Source organism: Pinus tabuliformis, chromosome 3_1 (assembly GCF_031772625.1).
Source record: "Pinus tabuliformis cultivar Carrire ecotype Pingquan chromosome 3_1, CPIR1, whole genome shotgun sequence".
NCBI lineage: Eukaryota > Viridiplantae > Streptophyta > Pinopsida > Pinales > Pinaceae > Pinus > Pinus tabuliformis.
The window spans coordinates 547,119,800-547,147,200 of record NC_142301.1 but is presented as its reverse complement, the minus strand read 5'-3'; the positions used below and the strand labels follow the sequence as shown (position 1 = coordinate 547,147,200).

Below are 27,401 nucleotides of genomic sequence, written 5' to 3'. Positions count from 1 at the left end.
AGAGTCTCAAAGGTCTCATTTTTCATATCCAAATAAAGTCTAGCAACCTTATTCCATCTCTCATAAGTCTGACATTCTATTTAGAAACTCATATCTTAAACCATTTTGAAAATTTTTGGAATTAGCCCCAAAACCACGTTTTCATAGTGCAAACAGTGTAAAATGTCTATTTTGCACTACAAAAGCGCTGCTACTTTCGTACCACTTTTCCCTGCATGCTACAAAAGTGCGGATTCATAGGCAGTATTGTCAAAACATCAATACATTAAGGTTCCATTAAATTTTCATTATTAGGTGTCAGCTAGGAGTTAGTTCTTAAACATGCCACCATCCAAAACTCATCATTTCGAATTTAGGGGTCATCATGATAAGAAATTTCAAATTCAAAAAGGGTTGGCTAGTTTCTTTTTACAGTTTGCATGCAAACCCTCAAACAGATTGTTTTTCGAATGGTAACCTATGGTAAATTCTTACCAAGGTTTCTTTCATCCATAACTAAAGCGAGGCTGACCACCATAAGAAAGCGAGGCTGATCAACAGAATTTCAAGCGAGGTTGGTTTGTTATAGGAATTCAGAAGAAAAGATGACAGAAGAGAAGAAAAGTCACAGGTCTGGTCATTGTTTAAGAATAGAGCTTGAAAGCACCGAGGTCTTAGTCAGAGATAAATCAGTTGTATAAGCCTTCAAGAAAGTAGGATGTTGGAAGTTCTGTAAAAAATTGCAGAGATGACATACTCAAGTGACAAAGGAGTTTGCACTACATTTCACTAGCACAAACACAAATATTGGAATCCTAAACTTGCAAATTTCTCCAGAGATCATAGCTTTGGTGTTAGAGATTCGTACGGGGAAAGATGTATGGTTCAAAAACTTCATATTTGACATGGAACCATGTAAAGTGTTCCTAAAGCTAGAGTTTGCAGAAATAGACTTAACCAAGGAAATTCCAAGGAACTACGTCAAAGACACCTATGCCAACTTGCTCTTCAACATTCAACGTTATTTTACCTGTGAAGGAAGATATCATAAGGTTTATTCATATCATTTTAAACTCCTGTTGCATTTTATTGGTATGATTTCTTTAGATTTGCCTTTCTTCCTGTATCGAAGTATAGCTAAGATGGCAGATAAAGTGCAAATGAAATCTCAAGGACATGAAACTTCCTTGTTTCATCATGGTCTAATTAAACTAATAGTTTTACATGAACTTAAAGGATCAATAGAGAATGGTCTTCATTTTTGTTTATATGTGGTTTTGGAGGGGAAAATTAAGATATATGAATTAGCCCTAAGGTTAAAGAAACTCCATCAGTAGAAACCAGCAAGTTTTTAATGTCCAAGGCAAAGAGATTTGTTAAGATGATGGCTAGAAAGTAGGTGAAAGAGCAAGTGAGAAAAACATTAGTGGTTGTTCTTGAGACTCCTAAATCCACAAAGGAAAAGATAGCTGAAGTTAAAGAAAGGAAACAAGAACAGTCAGCTACCAAGCCAGTACAAAGGAGATTGACTAGAACTCAAATTGCTAAGGAGAAGAGTAAATCAGTGATCTCGGGAGAAAGTCCAAGTTTGAAGGGTAATTTAAATGATATTTTAAAATCCATTGATATCGTAGAATCTGATAAAGGAAAGTCGAAGAAGATGAAATCCTCTAAGAAACTGGAATTCGAGGATGATGTTACATCATTTGTGTTCAAGCCCGGAAAGCCCTTAACCAGACAATCTAAAAGGATACAAGAGTATAATGTTGAGTTAGGAAATATAGAAGAGGATTTCGCTATTTAGAAAGAGTTGATAGACCTTTCATCACCAATACTTGAAGGTGACAAAAACAGAGTTTTTTCTACTCAAATAGAAAAAGTCAGTTATGAAGAAATGGGAGAAATGTTAAGAGCATCCAATAATGAAATTGCTAGATTAACGATGAGAGCAAGAAGGCACACTACTGAGAAGACAAATTTCAAAAGGATAAAGGTCCTCTGGGAAGTTGAAAAGTGTTAGGACCCTACATTGTCCCTTTTTGACCATATATTTTGCTATTATGTCATCCTTTTCCAACCCATATTTAAAGTCCATGTTATTACTTTAGTCCATTTTTCCAAAGGTATACAATATTTCTTCTGATTACTATACGTCTAATTTATTTTACATATCATTACATTATCTTCATAGTTAATCATTGAATCGGATAGTTGCTGAAACAGTTTATCATTGCAGTCTACATTGCGAAAATAGCCTGAAGACTGCAGGGTTATCATTACAGTTTATGTTGCTAAAACAGTTAGAACAATGCACAAATCTCATTGTTGAGATAGCCCATGATTTTCATTTTAGATTCGGCAACAACAAAAGGAGATCATTGAAGGAGCTGTTACACTGGCCGTAACAACTACATTCCAAAGTCAGCGTTACCATAACCATTGTAACAACATTTTGTTAATGGAAGAACTTGTTAGCCTCCTGTTGCAACATGTATTCATCTTTCATGATCAACATTTTTACATGCCAAATATGTCATACTTTGCACATTGCAATGTTCCATATTTGCTACAGAGGCCAAAGAAGTGTCCATGAAAGTGTGCTAGTCTAAGTGCCACTTCTATGATCCTTTTTTTTATGAGTTGATCCATTTTTGATGAGTTTTCAGTTATGGGAGGGCCGAACAGCTTAATCTTGGTCTCCTTAGGTTTAAATTTCCTAATGTAGAATATAGAGAATAATTATCTGTCCAAACAGCTTAATCTTGGCAGATTTATAGATAGGTAGAGAAACAAGGGTGCTCAACAGCTTAATCTGAGCCCCTGGATGAAATAAGTGTAGATTTAGATAGGAGGACAACAAGAATAAAAGAATGAAAAAGCTGGGTATGCTAGTTCAAGTGCACCCAAACCAAAAGAAGAGAAAATGCTAGGTGAGTAGGCCGGGTAGGTAGTTTTGTGGTTGCAGAATCATGGCTTGTGATCCATTTCATCTTTTCAAGTGTCACATCTATTCATATCACAAGTTTGAAGCAGTTTTTATTTTGAAGGACTTCAAGCGAGGCATGACTAACTCCCCCATCTTCCTGTTCCCCAAATCATTCACTAACCTCCCCAAAGAGGGCAAGATCTGCTTAATACCTCTTAGTTTCATCACTTTCCTTACCATTTGCCTTGGTAAAGATCTACTTTACTCAAGGAGTGTTCATACTTCCTCTATGAGTCATTTTCCCCCCTAAATAACCTAATATTTACATACTTAGCACTTTCTTCACAAAATTCATATTAACTCCTAACTCTATTATGTAAATCCCTCCTTATTTTTCCCCTTCCCATACTAAAAATATATGGTAAAAATCCCCATTATTTATATATCCCCTCCTCTAGTTGAAATATAACCATAAGTATGCTTGGGAATTACTAAGTTTACTTGAAACTTAGTAAGAACCCTCATTTCGCTCAAAAAATTGTCTTCCTAAGGTGTTTGGACTCCTTCCAAAACACAAAAACCCCCTTCAAATGCTATCAGACTCCTTCCGATGCATCAAGAACCCTTCCAAAGCTTTAAAAAGCCTTTTTCATTCGCATTAACCCTTCTCCGATGAGCTTTCCTCTCCTCCGACGCGATATCGTTGTCGGAGGTCACAACGTTCATACATCGGCCTGCCCCCTTTTATATCTCCCCGATATCACTTCATCGATGCGATTTCGTGATCGGCAGTCGCAAGTTTCTGTACCTGTATGTATATCCCCCCTCTCATCCACCAACGCGATATTGCTATTGCACCCGAAAGCATATCGCATCGCGATCCATTCATTTCCTCAACATTTCCCATTTTCGCATAGCCGCATGCCTTATCGCCTTTCCGAAATTGGCGATCGCTCCCATTGCATCACATATATAAAAGCCATTTCCCCCTGTCCCCGCCAATTATCGATCTCTGATTTAATCCCCACCGTACTCCCACATCACCCTGCCACGTCACTGCCGTACTGGGACCCACTGCTGATGTCATCACCAAAAGAAGGCACGAAGGGTGAAAATTGCAGCAAAGAGAGCCCGGAATGAAAAACTGAGGCAGTTTTCGATGCGTGATTAGTGCTTAGTGCTAATCGCGCATCGCTAAGAAAAAATGACCAAAATGGAAAGCTTCATATCGCTTGGCTACCAATAGGCCCGAAAACTCGCAGTTTGACAGAAACTCCTCATTTATATTCCTATTCAAATTAGCCAGCGCCGGTAGCATTCTAGAGGCCACGGAAATCATTTGCAGCAGCCATTCTTGCCTTGAAAGGGCAGAAAATGGGCGATTTGATAGTTTCAAGCATATCATATCAAGAGAAAGTAGCCCAATTTAAGTGTTAAAGAGTATCAGAGGAAAGACGAAGCCTCGATTACACTAAAGAGTATCAGTGAAGCGGTAAAGAGTATCAGATCGAAGCAGGTGAACATTAAAGGCCCCCAAACAAAGTCAAAGAAAGCGGTGAAGCCATTTAAAGGATCTCAGATCATAGTTAATGCACATCAAAACCACTCAAGAGTAGGGATCAAATCCCAAAGCATAGTTATGGCTAAATGAACAGCACAGAACCATCAGGACAGATTTCGACTCATTTTTGTGGCGGCTGCCCCAACACAGCAATTAGATATCTTTTTGCATTAATTCCACGACAAGACTAGATTAAAGAACTCACTTCCCTCAGATCTGTTTAAGATCTTCTGTAATGGATATTTTTAGATATTTTCCCTATATAAACCACCCTAATTCATTGTTTAAAGGGTTGGTTGGTTGATTCTCGCTCTGTATACTTGATGTTTTCCTTAATCAAAGACTGCTGAAAAGCTTGGAGGATGGATTGTTTACTGTTTGTTTAACAGTTGAAGAGTGAATGTGGAATTCTTGTGCTGCAACATGACTCAATAAGTGTTTTCTACCTCTGTTTTCCATTGATATATGCTCATATCATACATATGTCACCATCTAAAATAGCAGGAAAAATGAATAACTTAGACTTTGTTTAACTGCACTCTATGCTCAATTTTTTGCTGTTTCGTTATGTTTTCCTTTGAATTAGTAATAAATATGAATTCCCTTTGGCTCATATTTCCCCTGATTCGCTCATGTTTGATAGTTATCTAGGGATTCTTTACTGCTCCTATATAGATCTCATTCACCTTCCCTCTGTTAAGCTGAAAGAGAGATTCTTAATTGCCTCTCATTCCTTGACCTCCAATCCATCTCCATTTAGCTTGAATTTTGTTTCATGTGTAACTATCTTGCTCCATATTCCTCTTGTGACCAAGAAAACGCACCAGCAGTCCTACTCCATCACTCCATGCCCAATGGTTTGAAACTTATCATACTATGCATTACCTCTCTACTTGAAAGCACCATCCTTCCCACCAAAACTCGAACAAAACCTAAAGAAGCATATAACTAGCCTAAAATCAACCCAAAACAAAGTTAAAACAGAAAGAGAGAGCCCTCTCTGATTGCAGGTAGGCTAGGACTTGCAGTCCAAAGATCGGTTTGTGGTTACCTCGGCCGTGTCCCTTAAAGGAGCCAAGGGACAACCTGAGTGATAACATCATTGGTGACTCCGCTGGGGAATTATTTAGGAAATTCCAAAAAACAAGTTAGAAGCTGGCTCCTAAGAAGAAAACACATAATACCAGGTCGAATCCAGACCCAAATCCCCCAGCTATTTTTGAAAATCCCAATTTAATCCCAAGAAACCCCAGGAAATTAGAGTGAAAAGAGGATTTTGCTGATTCTAGTCCTGAGATAGTTCAGCTAAGCTGTGTTCCCAACCCTGTCAAAGTTTTATTTCGTTGAACCCCTAGTTCCCCTTGTTCTTCATCCACCTCTCCAAACACCTTTTCCACACCTTCGTTCACTGCGCATACTACCACTGCTACTCCTATTATCCCAGTTGTTCCAGCTGTTCCGTTTATCCCTATTGCTCCACTTATACCTGTTAATATGGCTAATAGATATGCACCTTTACAGCTGCCTGCTAACCTCGGGGCTATGCCTTAGGATTACCAGACTAAAATAACTTATTTTGATGGAACAAGTGCCTGCACAGCCTTTCAGCATACAAATAAAATGCAAGATTACTTTGAAAGCTATGAGATTGACGATGATGGGGTGAGAATGAAGATTTTTGTCCAAAGTTTGACAGGCGATGTCAGTACTTGGTTTAGAGCACTCCCAGCTAATTCCATAGCAAACCCAGAAGCCTTATACTAGTCATTTATGAATAGATGGGAGAAAAAGAAAGACACGTTGCACATACTAGCCGAATACGATACAATTAAAAGAGGCCCTCAAGAGTCTGTTTTGGACTATTGTGCAAGATTCAATAATGTCTATAATGCAATACCGCAGAACTTAGGGCCTCCACCTGACCTTGCCTTGTATAAATTCCCTGATGGTTTCGACTCAGATATGGCCTACCAGTTAAAAGAAAGAGCCCCTAACAGCCTTGCCGAAATGCAAAATGTGGCTGTCACTGTGGAGGCAAATTTAATCGCCAAAAGAAACAGAGCCAGAACAGAGAGGAGAACGACCTTTAAGGAAGAACCCTCAGCCATAGACCGAAAGTTGGATGCTCTTATCAGTGGCATGCATAGGCTGGTAGATAGAGTGGACAATGTTGAGAAAAAATCATCATGGGACGGGCAGCAAACCAACACTGTTAGGAACCCGAACTTCAGAAGGAATCAAAACCCAAACGCTGGAAGAGTGAGGCCAGATCGTGAAATAAGGCCTCCTTTCCAAGAAAATTACGCTGAGACATCAACAGCTAATGAGCCTATCAAAGACACTCACATAAACCTAATGGGTTTGAAGAACAAACAACATGTCTTCTTAACTAAAGAACACCAAAATAATGATAATATGCATCAATTCCAAACCCAAGAGTCTTTCGACTTTGAACAAGCCTATGACCCAGCCGTTTATGAGCTAAACAAGCAATATAAGCTAAGAACCAGAACGATTGATGTGCCCAAGCCCATCAAACCAAAGGAAAAACAACATCCCGATAAAATCAAAGGCAAGGCTGTTATAACAGAACACGTTGAACAATCTGTCCCAAACCCACAGTACATAACCATAGATGATATAACTATCAAACAACCTTCTAAAAAGCAGCCTGTCGTGCCTTTTTCCTCAAAGGAAAATGTGCACAGTGTTCCAAAAAGCCTGCCCATAACTGAAAAAACGCAAGTAATCACTCTCCATAACGCTGGCAAACGAGAGAAAATCACTGATAATTCAAATGAAAAAGAAAAATCTTCCATCATCAACACCAAGACTCCACTGGAAAAGCCATTTAATTTAGAGGCAGAGATTGGAAAACTTAAGATATCCATCCCCCTCTCAGAACTTGCCAAGCATGATGTTTATAGGCAGCAAATACAAAGATCGCTACAAATGCCACAGGTTAAGGATGATGTAAATATTTTAGATGATAACCCATAGCTGCTCTTTGGCCCAGAAGTCAATGGGAAAATAGTTAATGGAGCAGTTTTTCCATTCTATATCAGTTTTCATATCCATGATAAAGTTTTACATAATGCAATGTTTGACTCAGGTGCATCACACAATCTTATGCCCAAAATCGTAATGGAAAGACTAAACCTTGACATAACCAGGCCATACAAAGATTTATTCTCCTTTGACTAAAGTCAAGTCAAGTGTTTAGGCCTAATCAAAGACTTGTGTGTCTCCTTAGTCCAATATCCTAATAAGACAATCCTCATCGATGTGGTGGTTGCTGACATTCCACCAAAGTATGGCATGCTCCTATCAAGATCTTGGGGGGGAAAACTCCAAGGATCCCTCCAATTAGACCTCTCTTACGCCACTATATCAGTCTTTGGGCAACCAAAAAGACTATATAGAGAAACACTCATGAAATATATGGTGAGTAGCGAGGATAAGCCACAAAAATTCCCCATATACTCAATCCACACTGATATGGACTCATTTATTTTGTTTAATGATGATAGCTGCCCTTTAACTGACGTCAAGCCTTTGGCTCTAGAACAACAAGCACACATCAATGAAGAATCGGTTGCACATACCCATGAGACTGTCACAACAACCAATGCAACCAGCACACAAGAAGAACCTCCCGAAACACGAGACTCAGGTCTGCCCAATCCTAAAATGACTGAAACTCTTAATACTAACCACAAGCAAGAAATCACATGGTATTTAGAGTTTGATGGTTCATTTAATAAGTTAGGAGCAGGGGTAGGTGTATGGATCCACAACACACATAACAATTATGCACAAGGTCATGCATATAGACTGAATTTCAAATGCACCAACAACATGACCGAGTATGAGGCACTCCTCCTAGGCCTTAAGCTGCTCATAGCTTTAGGAGCTGCCAAAGTGTCTATTCTAGGTGACTCCGACCTAGTAATCCAACAAATGAAAGGTAACTTTGTTACTAATGACAGTATAATGAGGGCATATAGGACAGATGCCACTAATATACTCAATGCATTTTGTAAATCCAAGCTTGCCAAGATTTCAAGAAATCATAACATACATGCTCACAGCCTAGCCACTTTTGCTAGCATATGCAAGCTTCCCTTTGAGCCAAATCACCATTTCATTGTTGAAATAAAACATAGGCCTCCTGTCCCAAATAATGTTAAAGATTGGCAAGTGTTTGAAAGCGATGAACAAATTAACAATTTCCTCACTCTTGAGCATGAGTTTTAAAATATAAAAATTGACATGGATGCCATGAACGACTCCCAACAGCAAACAAATGGAAATCAGCAGGCTGTAACAGCTGTAACAGCGAAACAAATCCTAAACCCAACTGTTTTTTACAATGAAAACATAGAAGAGCTGAAACAAATGCATTTGGAAGAAATAGCCGAAACAGAGGTCGAGATCATTGATCTAAAAGATAACTTTCTCCCTGTTGGCCTTACTCCATTAGAAGATATGTTTGATGCAAATGATCCCAAAAAGCCAAAAATGCAGCCCTTAAATGCCACTATAGAAGAACACAACATTGGTGTGGAGTACTAAAAAGGTATGTTTTTAATGATCATTTTAGTGGCATTTCAATAGGACTTATGAATCTTTCACATCATGAATGAGGAAAACAATAGTGAACAGTGGTAGAATACGTGGAATTAGTATGCAAAGACTTATTCGTTGATAATTGTCATTTTCCTGTGCAGGAAAGGGTAGAAACAAGGAGCTGTTGTTCCAAAGAAGAAGATAAGAACAGGGTAACTGCTGTCCCTTTGACGAAGGACCGAGTGCAGACAAGGCAAAGCAAGCTGAAGCAAACCGGTCCAGAAAAGGAGGAAAAGGCAACAGCTCAACGGAAGAGAAAGAAGTGATTAGGGATTAACAGTTTTGCGAATCCCTCTACTTTATTTATCTTACCACTTAGACATCTCCGTTGTTATCCTTATATAAAGGGGCGACAATGTTAGTCTAAGAGGAGGCTTTTATGTAACTTTTTGTCAAAGACTTAACTTTGATCATCGAGTTTCGTTGAACTTGGCTCATTATACTTTCTATTTTATGCATTAATATAAACTTGGTGATTATCTCATCTTCGCGTCTGGATTAGCTTAAAGCGGTGTAACCTTGAGGTTAAGGGCCCGGCCCCGGAGGACACTTGCTTCTGTATCACTATGATTTGATTTCTGCGTAGTTTTCTTATCATCACTAGTTGGTAATCTGATATGTTTTATAAGTTACATTACATGCTCTGCTAAGATTCGTTCATTAATGTTCTTTCCATTGACTCTGCATTATATTATCAATACTTTCAGAGCGGATGAAATCTTATTGGATTCAACTGAACAGTGTTATCCTTTTGTTATGAAGCTTCTATGCTAAGTATGTGTGTTAAGGTAATTATCTAAAAGGAGTGTTCTTTATGATTCAGAGCTCATGCTGTTCCATTTGGAAACACAGTTATAATTCTTGTTGATGATTGGGATTAAAGTCAGATTACTTTCTTAGAATGTTGTGTGTATGACTTTCACATGTTGTTCCATAATTGAGAATTATTGTTGTTCCTTTAGTGGATTGTGTGATTTGCTTTGAGAATGAAAGATTGGAGTTTTGATTACGATAAGAGCTTTTGAGTTGATAGTATAAAGTGTGATTGTTACTCGCGAGGTTTAGTTTTAGTGATTGCTGTTCCATTTCAGAATTGTTGTTCCATTTTAAGCATTGTTGTTCCTTTCTAGATTTACTGTTTAATTTCCTATTTGCCGTTCCATTTCTATCTGTCGTTTCATTTACTAGCATTTGGTGTGAGAGACGATCTGTGGCTGTAGTGAGCCTCTGCATTTACTGCCCTGCTTCCAGACCCGTGATCCATGCTCTAGTTTCCTTTTCCATTAGTTTCCAAAGGGATGGACTACTACTGTCGGACCCTTGACTGATATTTTGAGAGTGTGTTATTTAGTCATTTGAAGGAACTTAGTTATAGACAAGCATCAGTTTACTCTTGTATTTTGTAGGACGCTATACTACTTGCATTACTCTGACAAATAGCCTCGGATTGAGTCACTCTTTGAAATAACCAAACGTTCCTGGATTGACATATTAATGTGAGGTAATTAGAGGTGAAAGAGACCCTTTTTATAGCTCTATATTTTGGCGCCGTTGCCGGGGAAAGAGTGTAGCCATTTGTTTCTTCAGACTGGTGTATGAACCTGCTAGGAAAGAGTTGGATTTTAAAAACAAAAGGTAAGAACCTGCATACGGAGCATGTAAAAGCCTTGCTCCATTGTCCACTTTCCTAACAGATTTGCTTTTGCTTTGATTGAATAGAACTTAGCAGTTTATTTGAGTGCATGACTAAGCAGAAAAAACCAGAAAAGAATATCAAGCTCCCATCCAAACCTGAAAAAGCCAAGGGGCCGGTGACCCTTGGCCGAACAACTTTCATAGATGAAATCTATAAGAAAACAGAATCTCATCCATCAGTAGGTTTCAGGAAAACCATTTCTAAGCAGCCTACTAGTTCCCTTCAGGCCACAGGATCACCATTTGTAGCCTTTGCTGAGGTGCATAGTCAAACTGAAGAGCAGGACTATCAAGAAATTGGAAATTCTACTCCAGAACTAGTGCAGGAAGGGAATTTCAGTAACTTTTGTGAAGGAGAAGGAGAAACAGGGGAAACATAAGAACCAAAATCTCTCATTGGAACAGATCAGCCAATAAACAGCCCAGATAAGGGGAGTGCTGCGAAAATCATTGTTGAAAGAATTCAATCCCCTGAAACATCAGGTATTCCTCTTATCCCAGATAAAGGAAGTGCTGTTAAAACTGTCCCTGCTAAAATCGTTCCCTCTCAACCTAGGAATACCCTCCTAGATATCCCAGAAGGTTATTGGCACATATTTGATCCTATGGCTCAGAATCAGCCAAATACTCAAACCTCTACACTACAATATCCTATAGTGGATTCTGCAGCAAATGCACCCATGAAAGCTATCCCTCTTCAACATATCCCAACCTTTCACGGTCTTACATCAGAAGATCCAGATGCATTTTTATTCGAATTTGATGTGTTGTGTAGGGGATATGATTACACCACTGATCCCAAAAAAATGAAATTATTCCCCTCAAAATTAAAAGGGGCTGCTCTAAGATGGTTTATGGGACTAGGTGGTGGGGTCATCAACAATTGGGATCAGATGAAAGAATCCTTCTTAAAAAAATATCCGGATTATTGTATGTCTAGAGAATTGAAAGATGAAATATTTCAAATGACAGCCAAACCAAACGAAACATTAGAGGAATATGTGGAACGTTTTCAATATAATTTACAAAGATCTCCTTATGAATCACTACCTTTACCTGATAATGTGTTAAAAACTGCATTGATAAGGGGCATGAAAGAACAGTGGATCGAAACATTAAACATTATGGGAAAAGGGGATATTTATCAAGAGAATTTTGTTGACATTATTGATCTATGTATCAGGAGTTCGAGAGGCAGCACAAGAATTAAACCGGCAGAATATGATCGGTTTGCAAGAGACAATAAGATAGCAACAGAAGGAGTAACGCGTGTGGAGATTGGAAATTTACTAGAAAATTTTAAAACTCATATTCTATGGACACTAACTACACAACTTGATATTTTGCAGGCCAAGCAGAAGCAGATGGAGGCAGAACAGAATTTGGAAATCTTCTGCCCCCGATGCAGAAAAAAACATAGCCACAAGGAGTGTCCACTGGATACATTCCAAACATGTGACATCTGTACAAACGATCATCTTATGGAAGCTTCCCCTCACTTCCTGGATTAAAAGCAGTATATAAGGAAGCAGAGGAAGAACCAGAATCAGTGTACTTGATCAACCAGCACCGCCAGTGGCAGCAAAGACAATCTGGTATGTTTTCAGACCCAACCTCTTCTTTTCAGCCTCCACAATATAACGCTCAACAATATAATATGTGGCAAAATCAGCCCCTACCCCCATTCCCAAATTGGTCACCACCACCGTTTCCTTCTTCAAACCCATGGCTAAATCATCCAAATCAATCTAGTTGGCCGAATTTCCCTTATAATTCACCATATTGGCAAAATAGCCCATATCCTCCGCAATGGACTCCCCCTATTTCACAAAATTCATCCTGGCAGACGAACTGGCAAAGACCGATGCAACAGCCAGTAGGAACTATTCCGCTCCCTCAACCTACTCTTCCAGCTCTACAACAAAATTCCCAGTCTAATTTGAGACCGCAGCTCCCAGCCCAACCCAACCGCAATCCAAATAACAGACTAGTCCAATCTCTTCAAATCATTGAGTCACCAGAAATAGGACTTGATCTGCGGGAGTGTAATGATCTTCAATTACGATCTGGACGTATCATTCAAAATGAGGGAGATAAAACAGTTCATAATGAAGATCAGTTAGTAAGATAACATCAATTGCAACGAGAGGATGTAAATAATCAGCAGTCTCATAATCAAGCAACCACATCCTCTCCCCCATTCCCATAACGATTAGTCATACCTCAACCTTTACAGTACCCTGACTTTGACATTCTGGGGGAATTACAAAATTTGTACATAAAAATCCCGTTCCTCCAAGCCATTCAAGACATTCCTATATATGCAAAAACTATTAAAGAATTGTGCATAAAGAAACCAAGGAGGAATATAACAACTAATCCAAGAGTCCAAGTAGTCGGCACTTTATCTGATCTCTTATCCGGGAAAGAAACACCCATCAAATATGAAGACCCAGGAAATCCAATTGTAACTGTTCAAATTTACAGTCAGACCTTGTCTAATGCCTTAGTTGATCTAGGAGCTGCAATCAATATTTTAACAACTACCACCTGTCAAAAGCTCGGCATTACATCTGTGGAACCTACCTCTACTTTGTTAGAATTAGCTGACCGATCTGTGATTAGACGAGAAGGTGCTCTACACGATGTCATGGTCTCTGTAGACTCCTGGGAATATCCGACCGATTTCCTGATAATTAATCCAAAAACCCGACTTGATGGACACCCGCTAATCCTAGGAAGGCCTTGGCTTGCCACTGCCGATGCTTACATTGGTTGCCGGCAAGGAAATATGACCATAACTAGAGGACCCGATATTAAGAATTTGGTTCTATACGCTCCAGCGCAGCCAAGTCTCACAATAATTAGAACTAACAAGTATCTTGTATCATACCTTACTAATAACATTAGATCTCCATTGACGTTGCAAGAGGCACTTGATTCTAAAGATCAAACAGAAGATGATGCCATTAATAATTTCATCAGTCGAATTGAATCCTGCACACAATGTCAAATGATAGAAGCATCATTTGATAATAAATTAGAGGAAGATCCTCTGAAAGACACATATGATCAAACAATACCTGTTACTTCTATCGCAAATAGTAAAATTGTGGAAATTGAACCGGGAAAAACTTTAAATATCAATGCCAACCTCACACCTGAAGAAGAAACTAAGCTAATCCATGTATTAAGAAAATATCAATAGGCATTTGCATGGGATTACCCTGATATGAAAGGAATAGACCCACATTTGTGTACACACCACATTTATATAGAAAAAGATGCTAGACCCGTCTATCAACCGCAGAGAAGACTTAATCTTCATTTAAAAGATGTGGTTAAAGCAGAGCTTCAGAAACTGTTAGATGTTAATTTTATTAATCCTATTTCTGACAGTAAATGGGTCTCTCCACTTGTGGTCGTACCAAAAAAGAATGGGAAATGGAGAATTTGTGTGGATTACAGAGAACTCAATAAAGCAACACAAAAAGACCACTTTCCACTCCAATTCATAGACCAAGTGCTAGATACTCTGGCAGGAAAAATATTCTTTTCCTTTCTGGATGGCTTCAGTGGATACAATCAGATTCAGATTGCCCCTGAAAACCAAGACAAAACAACTTTCACTTGTCCTTGCGGGACATTTTCCTACCGAGTCCTACCATTTGGCCTATGTAATTCTCCCGCCACATTCCAAAGGGCCATCCTTAGCATTTTTGCAGATCTAATAAATGATGGACTTGAAGTATATATGGATGACTTTACACCCTATGGAGATGATTTTGATCCGACACTAAATACCCTAGAAAAAGTCCTACAACGCTGTATAGCTACCAGGCTCTGCTTATATCACGAAAAATGTTACATGATGATGACTGAAGGACTTATTCTAGGACATTATATTTCAGCAGCCGGAATTTAGGTAGACCCGGCCAAGATCCAAATACTTTTGCTTATTCCCACTCCTACTACTCAAACAGAGGTACGCAACTTTCTTGGATTTTCTAGATATTATAGATGATTTATAGAACATTATTCACATATTGCTGCACCTTTATATGCACTAACTAGTAATGTTGATTTTCTTTGGACAGACAAGTGTGAACGTGCTTTCAAGGATTTAAAGAAGCTTGTATCTACAGCCCTAGTCCCGCGAGGACCAAACTGGGACCTGCCATTTCAAATATCAGCTGATGCCTCAGATACAGCCATTGGCACAGTCCTTGGCCAAGAAGAAGATAAAAAACCATATGCTATCTATTATATCAGCAAAAATTTATCCCCTACTGAATTAAATTACACTGTTACTAAAAAGGAATTCCTAGCTGTAATACATGCTGTCAATAAATTTAGACATTATATTACAGGCTATTCTGTTATTTTGTATACGGATCATTCCACCATAAAATACTTAGCAAATAAGCCCGTCACAAATGCCAGAATAACTATATGGTTGATTTTATTGCAGGAATTCGATATCACAATCAAGGACCAGCCTGGCAAAGAGAACCTTGTAGCCGATTTTCTCTTAAGAATGCCAAAGCCAGTTGATGCAGCAGCAGTTGAAGATCAATTTCCGGACGAACATCTGTTTGCTGTTACCGTTCGAACACCCTGGTATGCTGATGTTGCCAATTACCTTGCAGTAGGAAAACTACCAAAACACTTAACCCCTAATGAGCGAAAACAGATTGTTCAGAAGAGTACTCGATTTTCCTAGATTGGGGGCTATTTGTTTGATACAGGGGCAGACATGCATATTAGGAGATGTGTTCGAGAAGATGAAATCTTTGACATTCTAAAAGCCTGTCAGAACGGACCATGTGGGGGACACTTCGCTGAGCGTAGAACGGGACACAAAGTATTACAGACAAGAAATTACTGGCCCGCGATTTTCAGAGATGCAAAGAAATTTGTCCAAGCCTGTGACAGTTGCCAGCGAGCAGGACGTCCTGGTCAAGCTGATGAGATGCCCCTTAAACCTCAGTTATTCATCGAACCATTTGAGCGATGGGCTCTTGATTTCGTTGGACCCATCAACCCCTCATCAAGTCAGAGAACATATATCTTGGTGGCAACAGAATATGTCACCAAGTGGGTTGAAGCAGAAGCATTGCCTAGGGCCACAGAAGACTCTGTTATACAGTTCCTCTTCCATCTATTTGTACGTTATGGCCTTCCAAGGGAAATAATCACAGACGGAGGACCACAATTTGCTAGCCATAGATTAGCAGCAACACTTAATAATTATCATGTCCAGCACAAAATTACTACTCCATATCACCCACAGGCGAACAGACAAGTAGAAAGCATCAATAAGATAATAGAATCAATCCTAACAAAAACCATTGCCTCACATAGGCGTGACTGGGCTGCCCGACTACCAGAAGCACTTTGGGCCTATAGAACAACATGGAGAAGCACCACTGGTTACTCACCTTATCAACTAGTGTTTTGAAAACAACCCATTTTCCCTATAGAATTTGAAATCCAAACATTACGAACAACATCGGAAGTCGGCTTAGATTTAACTGAGGCACAGATTAATCGACTACAATAGATCAATGAATTGGACGAAATCAGGCTCTCCACACTACAAAATACAACATTGGTTCAACAGCAGCGAGCTAAATGGCATGATACCCTTATCAAAAACAAAGTCTTTCATGAAGGAGATTGGGCCCTATTATATGACTCTCAGTTTCAGGATTTCCTTGGGAAACTCCAGACTCGTTGGTTAGGACCATACGAAATCCAGAAGGTACACGACAATGGGACCATCACTTTAACTACCATTGACGGGTCTGGATATACCTTCAAAGTGAATGGCCACCGAGTTCGTCTCTATTGTAAACCACTCACTCGGGAATCCTTCTGCCAACAGCTATGCAGAGACGCTGATATGGAGATCTTAGGTGAGGAAGAGAAATCTTCCTCACCCGTAATTCATTAAGCAATCTATTTCTTTTCACAATTTGTACATAATCTTTTTTTTCAAACTTTCAATTTTTCTGCCGAATGGCATTTGCATGTTTCTGCTGTTCCTTTTCAAAAGGAACAAAACTCTTTGATTTTCTGCTGTTCCTTTTCAAAAGGAACAACACTTGTTGATTTTCTGTTGTTCCTTTTCAAAAGGAACAACACGTTCTGATTTTCTGCTGTTCCTTTTCAAAAGGAACAGCACGTTCTGATTTTCTGCTATTCCTTTTCAAAAGGAACATTACGTTTTGATTTTCTGTTGTTCCTTTTCAAAAGGAACAACACGTTTTGATTTTCTGCTGTTCCTTTTCAAAAGGAACAACACGTTTTGATTTTATGTTGTTCCTTTTCAAAAGGAACATGTTGGGTCCCTATAATACTAGTGATTACCCCATTACTATTGTAGTTATACCCCTTATTTATATTGTTGTGCCCCTATTACCCCCATATTTGTGCCCCATAGAATCCCTCTATGTTATTTTTGTGGCTTTATATTATTATTGTTAGGTCGGTTGGATTATATTGTGACTCCTTAGACTCCTATATATAGAAAGGAGGTTTTGTCATTTGTATCATCCAAGAATTGTTCATTTATGTAATGTAAAGGAGGTTGCCCCCTCGAAGAGGCTGAATTCTAAGGCGTTGGTCTATCTCTTCTATCTTTTCTTGAGCTGGTTTCATAACATTTGGTATCAGAGCTTTGGATTCTAGGGTTTCGCTGCTCCAAACAGGTCATCGTGGCATTTTAGCTATAACTTTTTTTCTGTGACGTTTCAAAAGTCGCAAAAAAAACCCATTTGAGAAGAATTGGCGATGAACCTTGGATCCAAATGTCAGAGCTTTTCGCCGATATTTTTGGAGATATGATCTGAGGAAGTTGGTCTTTTTGCAGACTCATGAATTACATTCAAAACAGATGACCTAGGGAAAATCGTCATAACTTTCTCTCTGAGGATCGGATTGAAATTTCATAAAAAGGTACAGAAAGAGGACAGACTATAGTTTCTTGTGGGTGTTTTTTAGATCCAAAGTTTGAAACAGTGACTCGCAGCACGTCGTACAAGTTAGCTCTACTGAACTAGTCTATAATCAAGTCACGGTGGGAGATTTCACATAACTCTTCCTTGGAGAATCCAATTTGGGTCAGACTTGTGGCATTGGAAAGAGGACACAGAGAGCTACTACAGGTCACAATTTCAGAACTAGATGACTGGAAAGTACAGAGATACATCAGAGGCAATATCGATCTCCTACAAAGTGAAAAAAGGTGTGTAGATTTTTTAAATTTTTGCTTAAGCTTGGTTTGAAAATTTATTTTGAAGGAATTCAAAGGGCATAGTAGAGCATTATTATCAGTAACTGATGCCTCGAGGAAAGAAAATGCAAACACCTAGTAAGGAACCTGAAAGCTCTAGCATGACTCATGAAGAAGAGGAAGAAATGCTACATGATATATCAAAATTACAAGAACAAGTGCAACAAATGTCACACTCACAAAAGTTAACAGATGCTAAGATAAATGGTGTGGAAGCTAAGATAAATGGCGTGGAAGCTAAGATGGACAATTTGAAGATAGATTTGAACACAAATTTGAAGACAGGCATGGCAGATTTGAAGACAGATTTGACTAATTTTCTACAAGAAATACTTACTAATGGTGAAAAGGTAGTAAAGGAAACTCATGATGAGAACAAAAGAAATGTTAATCATGATTCCATAGATGTTAATGTTGGATCGAAGAATCACCACATTCCAAAAATCGATATGAGGAAGTTTGATGGCAAGGATCCCGCCACATGGATATTACAGATGGAGCAATTCTTCGATCTCAATAATGTGCAAAACACACAAAAGGTACGTATGGCAACTTTATATTTGGAACCAAATCAGTTTGTATGGTATCAATGGCTTTGTTCTCGTAAAAAATTTATCACTTGGGCAATTTTTACGGAAGAATTGATAGCACATTATGAGGATACAAAAAGCAACACTTTTTTTAGCCAATTGATAAGTCTCAAACAAAAGGGTTCAATAATGGAGCACATTGAGGAGTTCCAAAAATTGAACATAAGGGTAAAAGATATTCCAGAGGAGCATAGGATTGATGTGTTCATAGGGTCTTTAAAGGATAATATCCAACATGATGTGCGCCTTTGGGAACCTGATTCATTAGAGAAGGCATTCAGGTTAGCAAGAAAAATGGAAAGCAAAATTATGGCAACTAGGAAGCATACCATTCACAACTATAAAGACGGAAGTGTTGTTGCCCATAGTCTTCCACAACCTACAAGGTTGACACCACAACAATTGGAAGAAAAAAGAGCAAAAGGGCTTTGTTACAATTGTGATAGCAAATACACAAAAGGTCATAAGTGTGCTGAGAAGAAATTATTCTACATAGATTGTGAAGAGGAAGAAGAAAAGGAGCAAGAAAGGTCAAAAGAAGAGAATATATTCCAGGAACAAAGCCTAGATGAAGAACAAATAAATCCGACCATATCTTGTAATGCATTGGCGGGAATTACCACTCCTCAAACCATCAAGATAGAAGGACAAATCAAGAAGAAAAAGGTAATAGTGTTGATTGATTCAGGAAGCACCCACAATTTTATTCATTGTAGGGTAGCAAAAGAATTGAATTGCTTCCTATATCCAGCACCAGAGTGTCAAGTGATGATTGCAAATGGAGGAACAATAAATTGTTCTGGAAAGTGCCATAATATCAAGCTATCCATGGGAGAATATGTATTGACTAGCCCAATGCTTTCCATTCCAATGGGAGGTGCTGATGTTGTACTAGGAGTCCAATGGCTACAATCCTTGGGTACAATAGCTTTTAATTTTCAAGAACTTTTCATGAAATTTTCTGTGGAAGGAAAGGAAGTTGAATTAAGGGGTATTGCAGGGAAACCAGGAAAGATAATCAGCTCTAATGGCATGACAAAGCTTCTAAAAAAGGAGCAAAGAGGTGTAATTGCACAATTATGTTCGCTAGATGTTTCCACATTGGAATCATCTATTTCTCCAGATCTCCAAAAAGTCCTGGACAATCATTCCAAGGTATTTGAGACTCCCAAAGGTCTCCCACCTATGCGTGATCATGATCATGCTATTCATCTGATTCCAGGAAGTGTTCCTCCAAACATCAGGCCGTACAGATATCCATATGTCCAAAAAAGTGAAATTGAACGTATGGTTGCAGAAATGCTAGAGGCTGGTATAATTCAACCGAGTCAAAGTTCTTTCTCAGCTCCAGTAGTATTGGTGCACAAGAAGGATGGATCATGGCGCATGTGTCCAGATTATAGGGAGCTCAACAAGCTCACTATTAAAGATAAGTTCCCCATTCCTGTCATTGATGAATTACTGGATGAATTGCATGGATCAATTTACTTCACCAAGTTGGATCTTCGTTCGAGATATCATCAAATCAGAATGAAGATTGAAGACATTCCGAAAATGACATTTAGAACTCATGAGGGTCATTATGAATTTTTGGTCATGCCTTTTGGCCTTACCAATGCACCTTCAACATTTCAAGGTTTGATGAATTCAATTTTCAAACCATTCCTTAGAAAATTTGTGTTAGTATTTTTTGATGATATACTAATCTACAGCAAGTCTTGGAAGGATCATGTTGAACATGTTGACAAGGTGCTACAACTATTGGAGGAGAAACAATTATATGCAAAAAGATCCAAATGTTTCTTTGGAGTCCAGGAGGTGGAATATTTGGGTCATATTGTATCTCATGAAGGAGTTAAGGTAGACCCTAGCAAAATTAAAGCCATTAAGGAATGGAAAATCCCCACATCCATAAAGCATCTGCGAGGATTTCTTGGGTTGACAGGGTATTATCGCAAGTTTGTTAAGAATTATGGGAGAATAGCAGCACCTCTAACAACATTATTGAAGAAAGATTCATTTTCATGGACTCTGGAAGCAACAAAGGCCTTTAAACATCTTAAAGAGGCAATGTGCCAAGCACCGGTCTTAGCTACACCGGACTTCACAAAAACCTTTATTGTGGAATGTGATGCTTCAGGAAATGGAATTGGTGCTGTTCTAATGCAAGATGAAAGACCCATTGCTTTTGAAAGTCGTCCAATCAAGGGAAAGTTTTTAAGCAAAGCTATTTATGAGAAGGAAATGTTGGCAATACTCCATGCACTTAAGAAATGGCGACCCTACCTAATGGGAAGACACTTCAAGGTAAAAACGGATCATGATAGCCTTAAATACTTTTTAGAACAAAGATTATCCTCTGAAGAGCAACAAAAGTGGGTCACAAAGATGTTGGGTTATGACTTTGAAATCATCTACAAAAAAGGGAAGCAAAATGTGGTGGCAGATGCACTCTCAAGAAAGGATGAGGATGTGGAAGCATTGTTGTGTGCCATTTCTATTATCCAACCAGATTGGATAAACGAAGCAAAGGAGGAATGGAAGAATGACGAAGAAGTGTGGGCACTTATTCGAAAGCTACAACAAGATTCCAGTACTTCTGATACATTTAGCTGGCAAAATGATTCGTTATGGTACAAAGATCGCTTATACCTCTGTAAGAATTCCCAGCTAAAACAAAAGATTCTTATGGAATTGCACACTTCTCCCTTAGGAGGGCACTCAGGATTTTTAAAAACTTACCACAGGGTTAAGAAGGAATTTTTTTGGGATGGCCTTAAATCAGATATTCAAAATTTTGTGGCGGAATGTTTGGTTTGCCAACAAAATAAAGTTGAAACAATTAAGACACCGGGTCTATTACAACCTTTATCCATTCCAAGCCAACGTTGGGAGGAGGTTTCAATGGATTTTATCACAGGTTTACCCAAGTCTGAGGGAAAGAGTGTCATCATGGTGGTAGTTGACAGACTTACCAAGTATGCACACTTTTGTGCATTATCACATCCATTTAAAGCCAGTACAGTTTCTACTGCATTTATGGAAACAGTTCAAAAGCTACATGGAAACCCAAAGATTATTGTAAGTGACAGAGATCCCATTTTCACTGGAAATTTTTGGACAAAATTATTTTCTTGTCTGGGTACTCAGTTAGCTCATAGCTCATCTTATCATCCTCAATCTGATGGGCAAACTGAGATAGTAAACAAATGTTTGGAAGGATATCTTCGTTGCTTTGTATCTGATAAACAGACACAATGGGTCAAATGGTTGCCTCTGGCTGAATGGTGGTATAACACTTCCTTCCATACAGCAACAAAAATGACCCCATTTATGGCACTTTATGGGTACCAACCACCATCAATCACATCATATTTAAGAGAAAATTCTAAGGTTCAAGCAGTGGAACATCACATCGAACATCAACAACAAGTCCTCCAACTCTTAAAGGATAACCTCGTGTTGGCACAAAATAGAATGAAACAACAGGCAGATCAACATCGCAGTGAAAGAAGTTTTGATGTAGGTGATTGGGTATTCCTACGGCTACAACCATATAAGCAAATGTCCCTAAAGCAAGCTAAGAAGGATAATAAATTATCACCAAAGTATTATGGTCCGTACAAGGTGTTGGAAAAGATTGGTACTATGGCATACAAATTGGAGCTTGTTGCAGCTTCTCGATTGCACCCAGTTTTCCATGTTTCATGTTTAAAGAAGGTTATAGGCGACAAGCTCCCAGTTCAAACAATATTGCCAGAACTTGATGAGGAAGGAAAAATTATATTGGAACCGAAAGTAGTCACAGAAACAAGAACTCGACAGCTACGAAATCGATCAATTTCAGAGTATCTTATCAAGTGGAAGAACTTATCCACTGAAGATTCCACATGGGAGGATGAGAATTTTATGCAGAAGTATCCAGAACTACTCAAGCGTTGAGGACAACACTTTTTTGAAGGAGGGGGGCATGTTGGGTCCCTATAATACTAGTGATTACCCCATTACTATTGTAGTTATACCCCTTATTTATATTGTTGTGCCCCTATTACCCCCATATTTGTGCCCCATAGAATCCCTCTATTGTTATTTTTGTGGCTTTATATTATTATTATTAGGTCGGCTGGATTATATTGTGACTCCTTAGACTCCTATATATAGAAAGGAGGTTTTGTCATTTGTATCATCCAAGAATTGTTCATTTATGTAATGTAAAGGAGGTTGCCCCCTCGAAGAGGCTGAATTCTAAGGCGTTGATCTATCTCTTCTATCTTTTCTTGAGCTGGTTTCATAACAGAACAACACGTTTTGATTTTCTGCTGTTCCTTTTCAAAAGGAACAGCACATTTTGATTTTTTGTTGTTCCTTCTCAAAAGGAACAGCACGTTTGGATTTTCTGCTGTTCCTTTTCAAAAGGAACAACACGTTTGGATTTTCTGCTGTTCCTTTTCAAAAGGAACAACACATTTGGATTTTCTGCTGTTCCTTTTCAAAAGGAACAACACATTTTGATTTTTTCTGTTCCTTTTTCAAAAGGAATGGCATTGCTGTGTTCTGCTATTTCTTTTTCAAAGGAATGGCATTTGCACTTTTTGAACTCATGCTCCTTTATTCATCTAGTATACTTCTTCTCTCTTTGTGACATAGCTAACCTCTTGCTGGTCTAAGTAAGGATGCTTCTTGCCCCTATTCTTTCAAAGTCTTTTAGAGACAAAGAAATGCACTTATGCAATGAATCCAAATCACAACACACTGAAATCAGGCAATTATAAATCGCTATCTTTATAAGGCTATGTATTCGTAAGATGACAGAAGGAATGATGTACTTATCTTTTGCTATCATTGTCTTACTAATCTTGCCCTGATTGGTTATCTTTTATCATGCCATTCTTTTCTTTGATTTTGTTCAAGAATAAGAGCAAAGGGTTTATATCCTCCTATTGAGATGATGAGACTTCTTCCACCATTCCTACTCTTAAGGAGTGTTGAACCACCCTTTGTGGATATATAAGGAATAGTACTTTATCAAAAAGAGAAACAAAAAGCAAATGAATTATAAATTGTCAAATGCAGGATAGGGGGTCTCATCAAGAGCCAGCCTACCATGATCATGAGGATGGAAGCGAAGTGGCATTCCCACTATGGCCACCACACCAGGGATATGGTCCAAAAGGTATAGTAAAAGAAAAAACCTTGGAACATGAGGTCTCATCATGAGCCGGCCTGCCCACTTTTCGCCCCCTCCTCGTGAATGGCATTATGGCTACCTGGTTACCAAGCCAGCATAATGACCTACACTTTGACATTGCATTCCTTAATATGCACACAAAGGATCATGGTTCCGCGGGTGAAATAAACAACTCTGCCAAGGTTATGGACACCTGTCGGCCGCAGAGCACTGTTAATGGTATTGAGGTCACATTAATTACCCCAATAGGCAGGATACTAATACTCTTTTGTCTCTTATATCCTAGACACTAATCATATATTATCTCCCGATTTATATACCGCATGGACATTTATTACACCAATCATGGCAAAGGAGGTGACAATGACCACTTCAGATTTGGCAAGTACGATAGACGTCCTATCCCTGGCCTCGCATCATATCACAGCAGCCTCTTACGTAATATGTGATCCAACTTTACGCCTCGATTTTGGCAAACAATTGTTTTTCTAAATATGGCATATGTTCATACGATGTTCCTTTATGACTTGGTTATAGATCGGGGTGCCGATCCTTTCTTTGATGGCTGGGGCAGCCTATCTCATTGCGGGGGGGAGGTTCACCTCAAGATTCCCCGGGTTATGTGTCAGCTCATTATTCGGGAAAGATAGCATACTAGGAAATGGCATGGTTTAACGACATGACATCTCTATTTTTTATATACAAGTTGTTGTTCATAACTCATTTCTGTTGCATACTCTGTGTTTTTTTCCAAATCCGACGATTACTACTCTCTCTGTGTTTCAAACAGCACACGCGGCTGCTGTTCCATTGTGAATTCACAGTGAAACCATGGGAGGCAGGGCAGTTCGAAGCGAACCACAAAAGTTGACAGTCTCCACTGCTGCTCGGGAGATCCTAGAAAGAGCAGGGTGGCTGACTTATCTCAGTCGCATGAAGGAGTCAAATGAAACAGTAGCAATGGAATTTTTGTATAATCTGCAGGAGGATCACTCCACGGTGTGGGGGAAGCAAATAACAGTCACCGACGATACAATTGTCGAAGTCTCGGGACTACCAGCCACCGGACCCGTATGGACATTGAAGAAGGAAAGACTCCAGAAGATCATGGAAATTTTCCAGGACGAAGGCCAGAGCTTAACAGTTAAAGGGAAGGGAGTCCTGCCAGCAATGCTAGGAGAACCCTGGGCGGAACTAGCAAGAACATTGCAAAGCTACATCACCTGCCAGGGGAGAAAAGACGTGATAAGGCCGCAACAGCTTAAACTCTTAGCTGTTTTAAAACAGAAATGCTCTGTAAACCTTCCTGCACTTTTGAATTCTTTACTCCATGATGCCGCACGAAGCCTAGAATCAGTTGTCAGCCACCATGGATTAATCCAACTAATAGTTAGTCATAGTCTCACCCAGCAGCAAAGCAGCTGGAAAGAATTAATTGCAATAATCGAGGGGAGAGCGATAGAACCTTCCCCAAAATGTAAACATAATCTAAGCACACCAGAACGACTGGAAAAATGTAGAGAATTAAGAAAACAAAAACCTGTTGCAAGCACATCCGAATGACCAGAAACCCGCCAGGAGTCAGCAAAACGGAAGCATGACACTGAGACACCGGAACAGCTAGAGAAATGCAGAAAATCAGTCTGGATAGCCAGAATAAGAGGAAGGCTGGAAAAACTCCAGGAAAGCACTAGCCAGCTAGTGGTAATTGAGGATGAACAACCCACACGACCAAAGATAGAAGAAGAACAAGTTGAAGGAGAAAAGGAAGGGGAGGCCGAGAAGGCTAAGCGATCCGAAGAAGAAAATGATGAAGTAGCCGAGCCCCCTGAGACAGAAGTTGAACACCCTGAGACAGAAGCCAAGCCCCCTGAGACAGAAGTTGAACACCCTGAGATAGAAGCCGAGAACCCTGAAATAGAAATTGAGCATCCTGAGGCAGAAGATGGACAATCCAGGCAGGAGGAGGAAATGGGACAGTAGGGAGGTATCCCACCACAGGACCCAGTGGGAGAAGAGGAATTGGCCATAATATTGGCCAATATGGGTGAGTATGGCCAACCTTCCACTCCACCATACCTCCGCGACAAACCCCAGGAAGAAGATGCACCTGAAAAACCACATGCAGAAGAGGCAGAGGAAGGAAATCTGCCCGTTCATGATGAAAAAGAGATAGGAGATACTGAGAGGGAACAATCTGTTCCCACAGAACCAGAAGAAATTCCGGAAGAAGTGAGAATAGAAAGTGAAGCCACGAAATGAGCTAGGGTTCTTACCCGAGAATAGCCAGCACAACATAGTGAAGAAGTACCCCAGGAGAAAAATCAAGGGACTAGTCAAGGCCCAGGATGCAGTAAAAAGCCTGTTGTTCCTTCTAACAAACGTTGGAAATTAGAGAATTACGAAAGGAACAGAGGAGGTTATTGAGCATAATAGCCCAGCTCCACCAGCAGATCAGGATTCTGAAAGCAAGGCAGAGGACAAGGAAGACCGCCAGTAAGAAAAACATGACCACTGCAGTAAGAAACTGCTAGATAAAATGGCGGAGAACTAAAAATCGCTATGTTGATCAAAACCCTGCCCAAAATCCAACTGCTGTTCCAAATGAAGTCGAAGGCCTAGCTGACATTCCAAAACAAGCTGAAGGCCCAGCTGTTGTTCCAAATGAAGCTGAGGGACAGACTGTTGTTCCATTTGAAAAGGAACAGCTGCCAGCCGGTATTCGTGTTAAAATAGAAAAAGACAACAAGGAGATTCCAACAGAGGCACCACCCTCAGGGGTGATAAGGGTTTTGAACTCAAAGCAACGAAACAAGAAAGTTCAGGTAAAACTCTCAGCCTCCACTGATGCATGGAAAAGAGATCCAAAGACAAGGACTCTGCACAAAGGATTAAAAGAGGCTCAACAAGAGATGGAGAAGCTTAGAGAGCAGACAATCCCTCGTGGGAAGTATGAAGAACTCCAACAGCAACTACGGAATGTTAATCAATCTGAAAGCCAGGCCTTTGAAGGGTGGGAAAAGGAACAGGAGAAAGTTGCAAAGGTAACCCGTAGGATAGATACTATTATCAAACAGATGGATACCTTGTTTTCTTTATATAATGACGTTTTAGCATGTAGGGCCCCTGCCAAAACTATGCTTTGTTTTTATTGGAGCGATACTTGCAATTAAAGATAAAGGCTGTTAAAGCAGGTGCCCCAATACAAATTAATACTGTCAATGACTTTATAGATTGTTGTAAACATTATGGAGTGAAGGTTCAGAGATTTCTATGTGAATTCTATTTGCATAACCTCGTGCTAGATCAGGAAACATAGTTGAACCCTGGCCCTTTTGTTGGGGACATTCAATTGCAAGCATTCATCTCATTCGGGGTCAATCAGATTAAATGGCTCAAAGCCTATAACACTTTTCAGAGACAGGAAAATGGCCTAGACCTATGGGTAAGGGCTGAGCCTAGGGACCCAGCGCAGTTATGGAGAGCACATAGAAACCTTATGAGAACTCCGGGTGTCATTGAAATATTAGGACCCA

The 27,401-nt window shown here is 39.4% G+C and overlaps 1 pseudogene; it reads left to right on the top strand.

Annotated features, from left to right (window-relative positions):
- Positions 1-25,848, top strand: part of LOC149188193 (uncharacterized) — a 58,905-nt pseudogene extending 33,057 nt beyond the window's left edge.
- The last annotated feature ends 1,553 nt before the right edge of the window (positions 25,849-27,401 follow it).